This window comes from Macrobrachium rosenbergii, chromosome 26 (genome assembly GCF_040412425.1).
Source record: "Macrobrachium rosenbergii isolate ZJJX-2024 chromosome 26, ASM4041242v1, whole genome shotgun sequence".
In the NCBI taxonomy this organism is placed as follows: Eukaryota; Metazoa; Arthropoda; class Malacostraca; order Decapoda; family Palaemonidae; genus Macrobrachium; species Macrobrachium rosenbergii.
The window spans coordinates 9934265-9948507 of NC_089766.1; the positions used below are offsets into that span (position 1 = coordinate 9934265).

The 14243-nt window shown below is 36.1% G+C and overlaps 1 long non-coding RNA gene across 1 annotated transcript in view; it reads left to right on the top strand.

Moving 5' to 3' along the window:
- Positions 1-14243, top strand: part of LOC136852729 (uncharacterized) — a 255061-nt gene that overhangs the window by 29057 nt on the left and 211761 nt on the right. The window contains exon 2 of the long non-coding RNA XR_010857223.1: positions 5662-5744. This is a non-coding gene — a long non-coding RNA (uncharacterized lncRNA). The remainder of the gene's footprint in view (positions 1-5661; positions 5745-14243) is intronic.

The following is a 14243-nucleotide window of genomic DNA, read 5'->3' on the forward strand; positions in this document are numbered from 1 at the left end:
TCCGAAGGGAATAAAATGGGTCAGTGTCGTCAGTCCACCTCGCGCTGTACACAGGCATTGCTCAAGGTTCTTTGCAGCGTCCCTTCTGTCCCTAGCTGCGACCTCTTTCATTCCTTTTACTGTACCTCCGTTCGTGTTTTCTTTCTTCCATATGACTTTCCACCCTCTCTAACAATCGTTTAATAGTGTAGCTGCGAGGTTTTCTTCCTGTTACACCTTTCAAACCTTTTCACTGTCAGTTTCCGTTTCAGCGCTGAATGACCTCATAGGTCCCAGCGCTTGATCTTTGGCCTAAATTCTATATTATTTTCTATAGATGCTTTGCGCCAAAATTATTAATACTAAAAAGTTTAACCTGACCACTGTTGACCTTGGTCTTCTGATATGGTGTCTCTAGAATTTGAGTGAATGTATCTTGTAGTCCTCAAATAAAAATACAAAGTAAAATTAAAAAAGCAGTTGTATAATCTTCCATTTTTCATGGAGCAGTTTAGGGACATGAAATATTTTACCATTTCTTTGACCTAAAAAAGAGGCTTGTATCTCATTTTAAGTTTTAATTCTACTTTTCACGCATTCCTAATTTTCATCATCTTTATTTTACCTGTTGTTCGTTATTATTATTATTATTATTATTATTATTATTATTATTATTATTATTATTATTATTATTATTATTATTTCAAAGCCTTTTATTCCCCTTTCGTCTCTCGTAACCGAATTATCCTCCGCCCCCTTCCTCGTTTATATAACCTCACCCAACCCTTTAATTGTTGTGACGCTAAGTCAATATAAACCAATCAGTCGTCGTATCCTAACGTCCTATCCTCTCATCCTAGTATCCTTTTCTATCCCTGCCTCCCGTAATCCCATCCGATTAGACGAGGGAAAACGAAGTTAAAAGGATGATAGGGGCCGCGTCCCTCTTCTTCTTGAATTCGCTAATTGGCATTCTGGGAATCTGGAATCCGGGTGCGATTCCTGTTTTGAAACTGTGGGTGTTTGGGTCTCTTGAGAGCGAGGGAGGAAGGAATTATTCATTCCTGAAAGGCGTCAGGGTGAGGTGAAGGTTTGTGATATGGGTAATAAGTAGGAGGTCAGTACACCTCACGCGGTGCACTGTAGGCATTACTTGAGGTTCTTTGCAGCGTCCTTCGGCCCCTAGCTGCAACCCATTCCATTCCTTTTACTGTACCTCCTTTCATGTCCTCTTTTCTTCCACCTTACTTTCCTCAACCCTCTCCTAACAGGTTTTTGATAGTGCAACTGAGAGGTTTTCCTCCTGTTACACCTTTCACACCTTTTTACTCAATTTCCCTTTCAGCGCTGAGTGACCTCATAGGTCCCAGCGCTTGGCTTTTGGCCTAAATTCTATATTCTGTTCTATTCTGTCATGTTTTTCTTGGTGTTGATTGGTAAGGTATATCTGTTTATTATTTTTTATTGAATGCTGGACAATTGAATTTCACAGAACGCTTTTAGTGCAAAGATGTTTTTCTTACACATCGCTTTAATTCCGAGAGATTCTTGAGAACTGTACACTAAACACAATTTATAGCTAAAACAAAACTGTACACTATTCATAATTTATAGCTGAAACTCAACTGTACACTATACACAATTTATAGCTGAAACAAAACTTGTACATTATACACAATTTACAGCTGAGACAAAGTACATTATGCGCAGTTTAAAGATGCAAGAAAACTGTACACTATGCACAAATTATAGTTGAAACAAAACTGCACACTATACGCAATTTATAACTGAAACAAAACTGTGCACTATAACCCCCCCACCATACACATACCCACCACTTAACTGATTCTGTGCAAATTCTTGCAGTTCTTTACAATAAACTGTAAGCATATTGAGAAGTCTTATAAAATTATTGGTAGCTGGCAGTAACAGCCTTGACATTACCTGTGTTGATGCAAAGCACCTTTCGAAAATGGGATCAATTACTTTCGATCTGTTATAAAGGTTATATGAACTCTTCCCTGAGTTATTTCTTAGGATTTATTCAGGATGTTTCCAGTTTTACTTTTGATAAGTTAAAGAGGATTTCTAATGCTGTTACAGGATTGATAAAATGCATTATGTAAACACGTTATTAGGTTTTATTTTGCTGAACCCGGTTTTACTTTTGGTAAGTTATAAAGGATTTTTAATGCTGTTACATTATAGGATTTATAAAGTGCATTATGTAAAATACAGTATTAGGATTTATTCAGCAAATTTCCGGTTTTACTTTTAATAATTTATAGAGGATTTCTAATGCTATTAGAGGATTCAGAAAGTACATTATGTAAAATACATTATTAGGATTTAATCAGCTAATTTGCTATTTTACTTTTAATATACAGGATTTACTAGGCTGTTATAGGATTGATAAAATACATTACAGTGCGTAAGATACATTATTAGGCTTTATTCAGCTAATAACTTCCGTTCCATGTCACTGACATTTGATTAAACAACGTTAGTGAACTGCGAGCTATTTATTAGCTGAAGAATTATTTTGAAGAAGTATCTGTTTTTGCTGTCATGTAATTAGTTAATTTCCTGCACAATTGTTGTCTTATCACACTCCCTTCCTTTGTACCAATTGGACAGATTAAATCGTTGTGAAAAGTGCGATTATTTCGAGTACTTTGACTTAAATTCGTTATAACTACTTTATTTTCTGTCGGGCAAAACAAGATGACACTGAGACTTTACGAGTATAATGATGCTGGCTCAAGATTCATTGCACAGTATAGTGATTCATTGTAAGTGGGAGAGTAATTTTGATGAAGTGCTAACGTATTTATGCCCTTCTTGATGCAGTACTTGTATTTAACGCTGGAAACGAATTTTACTCATCAACCTTTTAATTATTTTAGGAAGTTCATAACTTTTAAGATAATAGAAAAGTTGCATTTTAGAGAGGTATGCATTTCTATTAAGTTTAATGTTGCGTATTGATGCCAGTGGAATTTAAAATTAAGCACAGTTTTTGTATGTAATGTATGCAATATCTTGTTCATAGTCAGAGATTATTCATTCTTGAGGTAGAATAATACATAATTATTCAGCATTAACTCTCATTTGTAGTTATGAGTAAAAGTTTGGATATGTAATGCGTTTGATATTGACAAACCTGACATGCAAGGGGAGGGGGTTATGTAAAAAATTCATTGAAGATATAAATAACGTTTACGAGTATTGTTTTAAATTTTACACAGCAGCCATTGAGTGTACATAAGGACAGCTTTATGTATGTTTAATTCTACATATTGTTTATACATGTGAATACATATACATATATATATATATACAGTATGTATGTATATGTATATACAGTATGTATATATTTATTTATATATATAATGTTTATACATGTGATTGCATATATGTATATATAGTATATATATTTATATGTATACAGGTATATGTACGTATATGTGTAATTCGTGATCCTTTTGCCCCATTAGAATGTATTCCCTTAATATAATAATAATAATAATAATAATAATAATAATACAAACGTCTCGCTCCTCGTCTGTTCTCACACGCCAGCGGTAGAATTTCGAAACTCTTATATTCCAATTCCCGTGCTATCTCTCCCCCCCTCCCCCCTCCACCCGTCTTCCCTTAACTTTGGCCCGCCACTTGAAAATTTCAACTGGGCCGAAAAGTTGATGTGTCAACTTGCAAAGGGGCTCAACTAACCATGCTCCTAAAAGCTCTTTGGAACTTCGAGTTAATGGGTTACCTGATTCTTCAGTGGAAAGTTTACGGGTCTATTAGACGGGTGGCGCTCTCTCTCTCTCTCTCTCTCTCTCTCTCTCTCTCTCTCTCTCTCTCTCTCTCTCTCTCTGAGACATACGCACACCTCTCTCTCTCTCTATCTCTCTCTCAGACATGCACACTCTCCTCTCTCTCTCTCTCTCTCTCTCTCTCTCTCTCTCTCTCAGACATGCACACACACCTCTCTCTCTCTCTCAGACATACACACACACACTCTCTCTCTCTCTCTCTCTCTCTCTCTCTCTCTCTCTCTCTCTCTCTCTCTCTCTCTCTCACAGACATATACGCACCTCTCTCTCTCTCTCACACACAGACATGCACACACACACACCGGTTTCTCTCTCTCTCTGTCTCACACACACACACACACTTTCATCAGAGCAGAATAGTAATGCCATTTTATGTATGTGTAAATTAAAGCGTTATGATATAAGACGTTTTTATGTTTTATGACTCTTGTACCTCTGCTCAGCATTCCAGGATAACTGATTGAAAATATGAATTATAAGAATCTCTCTCTCTCTCTCTCTCTCTCTCTCTCTCTCTCTCTCTCTCTCTCTCTCTCTCTCTCTCTCTCTCTCTCTCTCTCTCTCTCTCCTTTCTAGATGGGTACTTTTGAAACGCCGCCAGTAGTTATGCACTTCTGAAACCATTTAAATTTTTGACCACGTGTGAGGGTATCTCATTGGTTGGGGACTTTTCAACTATGTCACTAGATGAGCACTCTAGAAACCGTGTCTGTAGGTGGGTCCTTTTGTAATGGACACGAAAGGATTTTAAACTTTGAGATAAGTTTAAACTTTATGCAGACATGAAAGCAGCTCGTAGGAAATTGTTGTCGTATGTGAAATCTTAATTTTTAAATTTTTCTTGCTTTATCATAATATTCACTGTCAAATCAGCAGTTAAGTAAAAGCTTTCTTGATGAAAGGTATTAGCTTTTAATAGAAATGTCTTAGAGGAAATGTACTCAAAATTGCTTAATTGTTTATATGCAGGACACTAATACAGATTGTATATAGATATTTCCACGTAACTTTTCTTCCAGCATCCTAAAGATTCTTGAAAACCCCCCCAAAAACGAAAAATAGAAGTATCTGGACCGTCCTGAGAGGTTCAGGGAAGGCCCGACCTCCTAGAGAGAGAGAGAGAGAGAGAGAGAGAGAAGAGATTTCTCCTCCCCGGTTTCTCTCCTTCTGGACCTTCGTCTTCTTCCCTTTTATTCTCTTATTGTCATGCAGATCCTGCCTTCGTATCTCATCGACAGGCGTGGCTCCACAAGCATGTCTCGAAGAAGTTCCTTTGCTCTGAAGCAGCGTCTATCGGCTCCTTTCGGGAAAACATCTACCGCCGGTCTCGCTCATGTTTTAGGCTGCTATGGAGGCAGAAAGCTGTGAAAACCTCGAATATTCATAACTTTCGGTTATTAAATTTTTGCGTAAGCTGATTTTGTTTTATTTAGAAGTGGTGGTAATCATATGATTGCGGTGGTAGAGGTCACTTGTTTTATTGATATTGTTCTTGTTGTTTTTTGTTGTTGTTACTTGAACGATTGACGTACTATATATTCATGACCCCTCTCTAACTTTCTCGACGATGCTAATAGTAACACCACCTCTGCTGTAAGCAAAAAAAAAAAAAAAAAAAAAAATAGATGCCATGTCGACAAGGTATTGAAAGCTGAAGGTGTCCTATATTTACTATTAGCTTCTCTTAAGTTGAATAGACATTTTAAATGCATTTGATTAATTGCAGGCCCATGCACAGTAAATTTAGAAGATGGCATTTAGGGTATATTATTTTTTCAAGTTGCGGTGACGTTTCTGTCGTTATTGCTTCAGATTTTTTATTTTTTTAATCTCGTTCCAGGATCCTACAAAGACTGGCACTCTGCTTGCGTCTTCCAGAAATTAAAAACTATGAGGTCGTGTCGAAAATTATTATTCAGAAAGGTATGTTTTTTTTTTGTGATTTTTCTGTAGTTATAATAACCTTGAATAACCGCGCCCCCACCCCCAACTCTTACTATAAACACGTGGCTCCATCTGAGTATATCACTTTTCGTTGTAACTTTTATGAGGAAATGTTCTCGGTAAGTGAATTATGGATTCTCATCCTCGCGATTGTTGGAATTCCATCAGTGCACCTCACGCGGCGCACAGTAGGCATTACTTAAGGTTCTTTGCAGCATCCCTTTGGCCACTAGCTGCAACCTCTTTCATTCCTTTTACTGTACCTCCGTTCATATTCCCTTCCGTCTTACTTTCCACCCTCTCCTAACATTTGATTCGTAGTGCAACTGCGAGGTTTTCCTCTTGTCACACCTTTCAAACCTTTCTATTGTTTCCTTTTCAGCGCTGAATGACCTCATAGGTCCCAGCATCTTCAACTGCTTGTGTTTTCTGTTCCATCCTTAACTTTAGTACTCTCTCTCTCTCTCTCTCTCTCTCTCTCTCTCTCTCTCTCTCTCTCTGGGCTTGGCCTTTGGCCAAAACTCTTCTCTCTCTCTCTCTCTCTCTCTCTCTCTCTCTCTCTCTCTCTCTCTGGGACTTCCTCTTTACATCTCCAACTGCTCGTGTTTCCTGTTCCATCCTTAATCTCCTCGTGTTTCTCTCCTCTCTCTCTCTCTCTCTCTCTCTCTCTCTCTCTCTCTCTCTCTCTCTCTTTGCTCCTGGGACTTCTCCATTACATCTTCAACTGCTTGTGTTTCCTGTTGCATCCTTAACTCTTGTACCTATCCACTCTTCCATCCCACTCAATTAGACAAGAGAACACTATTTCAAAGGATAATAGTTGTCTTGTGAATTTCCATCCTTGAATTCACTAACTGAATTCACTAATTGGCATTCATAGTATCTGATAGTGAATCCTGTATTCTTTAAGAACTCTTTTGTATTTAATTGCCCTTAGGCCTTTTTGTTTCTTTCAAATGAGAGTAAACAGGTATCGCTATCGTGAAAGGCTCGAGGCTTTCAGTCGTATTAATGGGATGTTTTCTTTTATTTGAAGATTGCAACTTTCGTATTCTTGATCATGTGTAGTTTTTCTTTTTATAAGTTTTTTCATTCGTATTTTAATTCGAATTAGGAATGTGAAAAAGGATCACCAAGTATGCCTGACTCACTCAGTTTCTTTTTTCAGTATTTTTTTCTACTGATAGTAGTCAGTAAAAAAAACTGTTTGATTTCGATTTGAGTGGAGAAAAAAAACCTGTTGTACCGAAATTGCGTTTGGAGATCCGGAAGAGAAAAGGTAAAAGAGTTTTTATTACTTAATTACAGGTTATTTTTCTTAATCGTGACATCACAGGTTTTAGATTCTCGAATCTAAACTGTGAAATTTATTATTTATTCTTATTATAAATTTTTAAAGTAATCAGTTATTTTTTACCGTAATTGTAATTTCTGTAGTAATCAGTTATTTACGCTGGATATAACTGAAATCCTACCATCCACCAACATCCTGTCTCATTCTCGACTCTCCTTGAGATATCCTTCTCCTTCCTTAATCCTCCCTTCCATCCTTCAATCCTTTTCTGTCGCCACAATCAGAGTCGATTTAGCCTCGTATCAATCACGATTTATGACTTGTTTTCCTCTTAATTTCTCGTATCTGCTTTTCTAAATCCTACCATTCTCCAACATCCTATATCCTTCTCGATTCTCCTATAAGTTAGCCTTCTCCATCCTTAATCTTCTCATTCAATCCTGTAATCGACTCTCCTAGTTATCCTAGTTATCTTAGTTATCCTTCTCTTAGTTGTCCTGAATCCTAATCTTTAATCCTCCCATTCCGTTTTTCAGTCGACTCTCCTATAAGTTATCCTTCTCCATCCTTAACCTCCCATTCCATCCTTTAGTCGACTCTTCGGTAAGGTGTCCTTCTCCATCATTAATCCTCCCATTCCATCCTTCAGGAGACGCTCCTAGTTATCCTTCTCCATCCTTCAATCCTCCTATTCCATTCTTTAGTGTACTCTCCTAGTTGTCCTTCCCCATTCTAATCCTTAATCCTCCCATTCCATCCTTCAATCGACTCTCCTGTAAGCTATCCTCCACCCTTAATCCTCATATTCCATCCTTCAGTAGACTTTTCTAGTTATCCTTCTCCATCCTTCAATCCTCCCATTCCATCCTTCAGTCGACTGTCCTAGTTATCCTTCTCCATCCTTCAATCTTCCCATTCCATCCTTCAGCCGACTCTCCTATAAAGTGCCCTTCTCCATCATTAATCCTCCCATTCCATCCTTCAGTTATAGTTATCCTTCTCCATCCTCAATCCTCCTTTTCCTCCGCAATTAGAGTCGAGAAAACGAGGCGGCGGGAGGGCGATAAGAGCCTCGTCACTTTTCAACCCCGATTGGCTTAATTGGCATTCCGGAGTATTTGATGATGAGCCTTGTTTTGGGACTCTTTCTCTCTCTCTCTCTCTCTCTCTCTCTCTCTCTCTCTCTCTCTCTCTCTCTCTCTCTCTCTCTCTTTGGCGTTTGATGGCGTGTGAGTCTTTTCGGGTTAATGAGAAGGAAAGAGAGATTATGTTCGTATTATTCCGCCGTTGCTGAGAGGCTCTTGATTGTGCCTCGAGGTATGGGAGATAATGAAGAGATAGACAGACAGATATATAGATAGAAGATAGATGGATGGAAGGGTCTCGTCGTCTGATTTTAGTGGTTTATTTTAGTTTTGTTGGGGGATTTTGTTGATGTTTATTGTTGTTGTTTGTTATTTTTTTTTTTAGGTAGGGGCCTTTGATGTTTTAATTATTTGTTGTTTTAATTGTGTGTTTCACTGAGTAAAAGTAGTTAAATATCATAGGGCCGGCCAAAAAGGGTTTTATAAACGATAGTATTGGATTGTACTGTTTTATTTTTGCTTTGTTTTTGTGTTACTGTTTTAGAATGTAGAGCTAATGTTAAACCGCTGAGTTCCGCGAAAGTGCTTCCATCTCCTTTATGCTTTTGGTTACCCATATATTATTGGGGCAATTGTCACATCAGCAAGAACGCTTTAATTAATGAATGCCATAAAGCCATCAGTCTGGTAAATGCATAAAAGGCTTATGGATGTAAACAATTCATTTGATTTGATAAGGGTCTTTTGAAGTAAATCATAACATAGTGCTTCGTTATTTTGTGGAATTATATTTTGGCGAACTGGTAGAAAGGTTGTAACTCCCTCACTGTAGGCTCTCTCTCTCTCTCTCTCTCTCTCTCTCTCTCTCTCTCTCTCTCTCTCTCTCTCTCTCTCTGATCATATGGATATTCTATTCGTATCTCACCGACGAACAGGATCTAGACCCACGTCCTAAGAATTCCTTTGCCTCCTGAAAGTACATATCAGTTCCATTCGGGAGACATCTGTCTCCCTCCTCCTCCTCCTCCTCCTCCTTTTTTTTTCTTATAGGCGTCCGGGAAAGAGCAAAACGTGGTGAATATGTTCATAGATATTTCCGAATATAGGATTTTAGGCTTATGTGAGCATGGATCCTGCTTCTTCCTGAGATGCTTTTTCTGGGTAGATTTTATGTTTCCTTTTCGTGATTTGTAGGAGTGTGTATATATATATATATATATATATATATATATATATATATATATATATATAGATATATATATATATATATATATATATATATATATATATATATATATATATATATATATATATATATATATATATATATATATATATATATATATATATATATATAACAGACATATAAATAAATGTATATATATATATATATATATATATATATATATATATATATATATATATATATATAATATTAGCAGTGTTTGCATGTCTCTAATTCCTGACTTGCCCATCTTACTGAATGCGAGCATTACTGTTATTTTAACACTTCATAGTTTATCGTTAGAATTTATGTTTATTAAGATTATTTAGTTACTGAATGTTAATCGATATTCACTGGGACAGTGTGTTGGATCTAAAGGTCATATCTTATAGAAGTTTTAACTCAGTATATTTCTAATTAAAGGAAGTTGGATCTATTTTTTTTTTTTTTAGTTAAGAGGACTTTTCGAAAGCTTAGCATATTGACAGTTCAATTTGCAGTCTTCCGAATTCATTGTCCACGTAGGGGGATAGTGCCGTCAGCGCACCTCATATGGTGCACTGTAAGCATTACTTAAGGTTCTTTGCAGCGTTCCTTTGGCCCATAACTGCAACCCATTTCATTCCTTTTTACAGTACCTCCGTTTATGTTCTCTTTCATCTTACTTTCCACCCTCTCCTAAAAATTTGATTCAAAGTGCAACTGCGAGGTTTTCCTCCTGTTACACCTTTCAGACCTTTTTACTGTCAATTTCCATCTCAGCGTTGAATGATCTCATAGGTCCCAGCGCTTGACCTTTGGCCCTAAATTCTGTGTTCTGTTGTATTCTATTCTCATGGGAAACTCTTAATTACCTTCAGCTCTAATCTTGAAATCTGAACACGAAACTGTTTGTACATCGTTAATGGCAACAAGAAACCGATATCATTTTTTTCTCTGTTCGTGCAGAATTGAATGCGGTGTCGTGCAAACACGAATATGCACTAATATAATTTCTCACCAGAATTCAATTAGGTAATGCTATTTGCTTAGAATTTTGGCAACAGAATGGTGAAAGATACAATATATTATACATATATATTATACACATATAATACATATATATATATACATATATATATATATATATATATATATATATATATATATATATATATATATATATATATATATATATATATATATATATATATATATATATATATATATATATATATATATATATATATATATATATAAAATATAAAGGAGCCCATAGAAACACCAAAATATGGAAAATAAAGGCTATATTTCAGAGACCAAACTGTCTCTCTCCTCAGGCAAATATTTGCCTGAGGAGAGAGAGACAGTTTTGGTCTCTGAAATATAGCTTTATTTTCCACATTTTTCCGTTTCTATGGGCTCCTTATATTTGATGGAATTCTGTTTTAACAGAAAAAATTTCAGTCATATATATATATATATATATATATATATATATATATATATATATATATATATATATATATATATATATATATATATATATATATATATATATTTATTATAACTTCCAGAGTCTCTTTTAGGAAGTTGATGTGCGACACTAGTTTTAGTAAACCTAAACCAATCTATCGATCAATCATGTCGTTGGAGTTTCAGTTACTGTACTATGTTTGGTGTACTTGACGTAGACAGTTGATTATTTCAATTATTGCCTTTTTTTTATTAAAATTATTTTATATTAAAGTTTTACTGAATGTAAATATGAACGTACCCCATTTTCGAAATTCTGAATTAATGTATTTGTAATCCATTTTTCCAGATTCAAAATACAGGGTAAGCCTGTCTGTATTTATTTTGAAATTGTAACTTCGGATGCTACACGTTAAGCATGATTGATATTCAATCCAAGTGCATAAATAAAAAAAAATTGCATTGCACGATTGCAATTTGTGTTGACACTGTTGAAATGCATTTGTACGTTATGAATTAATGCAGGATGGGTGCCACGTCCAATCTAGTGGCAGTGATCAATATTTCGATAGAGTGATCTGTTTTTTTTTTTTTTTGATTGGTATCATTAGCATTTAAAGAACTATATTTATGTATTAGCGGATATATAATCCTTAAAACGATGTATTAAAAATGTTATTATGACATGTTAATCATAAGCGATAAGAAGTGGCTTGCTACCTGAATAAGTGTTCGTGATAGTTCTCTCTCTCTCTCTCTCTCTCTCTCTCTCTCTCTCTCTCTCTCTCTCTCTCTCTCTCTCTCTCTCTCATCACGCAAATGTTCTGTTCTTATCTCGCCAGCAAACAGGTTCCTAACCTAAGTTCTAAGAATTCCTTTGCTTCCTGAAGTACTTATTAGTTGCCTCCTCCTCCTCCTCCTCCTCCTCCTCCTCCTCCTCCTCCTCCTCCTCCTCCTCCTCCTCCTCCTCTTCATATTATCTGTTTGAATTTCACGGTATTTAGTTACTGAATTTTACACCTTAATATTGGAACAACAGGCGGTACCTTCTCTTGAACGTGGCCATCGTGAATAAATCCAGACCATCAACAAAGCTATCATTTAACTGTTGAACGCAACTTTTTCATATTAAATCAGAATTACGGTAGTTTTTCCCCAGCTGTTTTCTCCCAGTAGTTTTCCCAAGCAGTTTCCCAAAGTAGTTTTTCCTCAGTAGTTTTCCCCAGAAGTTTTTCCCTAGCAGATTTCCCCAGCATTTTTTCCCAAGTAGTTTCCCCAGTAGCTTTTCCTCAGTAGTTTTTTCTCAGTAGTTTTCCCCAGTAGTTGTTCCTCAGTAATTTCTCCCTATTGATTTTTCCCCAGTTTTTCCCTAGTAGTTTTCCCCAGTAGTTTTTCCCCAATAGTTTTCTACAGTATCTTTCCCTCAGTAGTTTCCCCAATAGTTTTTCCCAGTAAGTTTGCCCAGTAGTTTTCCTCCAGTAGTTTTTTCCCCAGTAGTTTTCCTCAGTAGCTTTTCCCAGTAGTTTTCCTCAGTTTTTCCTCAGTAGTTTGCATCAGTAGTTTTCCCAGTAGTTTTCCATCAGTAGCTCTTCCCCAGTAGTTTCCATCAGTAGTTTTTTCCCAGTAGTTTTCCTCAGTAGTTTTTCCCTGTAGTTTTCCCCGGTAGTTTTCCATAGTAGTTTTCCCAGTTTATGGTTTTCAAATCGCTAATGGGAAAGATTTGTCTTCTCAAAAGACTTTTCATGTGCGTCAATTCTTTGTCCCATTTTATTTCCGAGCACCGTGACGATACAGTTAATTGAATATCGAAGACTTGTGTTTCGTTAATTGTTCCTCTTGAGTATTGAACATCTGCGACCCTCATATTAGATGGGGTTGATTGATTGATTTCCGTTGACTGGCGTGACAGCAGTGAGCGCCAGTGAATTAGATGGGAATTTGGAAGTACGATATGATTGGATTTAGACAAAGCAATTTTTCTTTTAAACAAGAAAGTAAAAAAAATGATAAACAAGAAAGTCATATTTTCATAAGCAGGAAAGTCATATTTTTATAAACAAGAAAGTCAACTTTTTTTGTATAAACAGTTTCCATGGATACGATTTGCCCTGTTAAATGAAGTAATGTAGTTTTTTTTATTTCGTTTTTTTTACTCGTGACGCGTCAAAATTATGTCACTAATTTCTTAAAGGATACTGTAGAATGTATATTAGCTTTTGTCGTCTCGTCAGGAATCTGTCAAGTGGATATGGAAGATTCAAGGTTCATGATGTGAAGAGTCTTAAGATTATAGAATAATAATATCATCACACACCATTGTGTCTTTGTAGAAGTATTTGGATTTCTTATTTAGGCTTGCTAGGTGAAGGAAAAACTCATGTTCAAGAAAAAGAATGATTAGAATGTAATGATTTGTTCACGAAAATTTCCCTAAATAGCAAATATTTAAAATCCATTTCTCGGAATAAATATTCTGGACCCATTTCTTTGCTTATTCTCGGAAATTCCTATAAAGATCAAAACTTATCACGGAGGATTTTTCTCCTCCTCCTCCTCCTCCTCCTCCTCCCTCCTCCCCTCTCCTCCTCTTCCCCTCCTTCCTCCTCCCCTCCTCCTCCTCCTCCTCCTCCTCCTCCTCCTCCTCCCAGTTATTCCCCTCTCACCCTCTTCCTCCTCCTCCTCCTCCTCCTCCCAGTTATTCCCCTCTCACCCTCTTTCCTCCTCCTCCTCCTCCTCCTCCTCCTCCCAGTTATTCCCTTCTCATCCTCTTCCCTCCTCCTCCTCCTCCTCCCAGTTATTCCCCTCTCACCCTCTTCCCTCTATTTTTTCCTTCTATTGTCATGCAAATCCTCTATTCGCATCTCACTGACAGCCAGGATCCACAAGAACGTCCCAAGAACTTATTCGGAGAAGCATCTGCTTCATTCTCTTCTTCTTCTTCTTCTTCTTTTTTTTTAGGTTATTTATGGAAGGGGCAGATTTGGGTGAATTTGCTCGTAGTTAATGACAGCTTTTCGTTTGACGTTTATATTCATATGTATGTATATATGAATTTATATATATTTATATATATATATATATATATATATATATATATATATATATATATATATATATATATGTATATAATATGGATATGTGTATATATGCACATATTTATATATTTATATTTATAAAAATACGTATGTGTATGTATTTGAATATATAAATCACGTGTCAATTTTATTATTTTTATATATGTATATATAAACATGCATGTATATACAGTATATGTATATATATATATAAATATATACACACATATATAGCCTATATTGTATATATATAAATGCGTGTGTGTGTGTATGCTTGTGTGCTTGTGTGCTTGTGTTATATTTACTCGAAGGCATTGGAAACCATCTGGGATAGTTTTAGGTGAC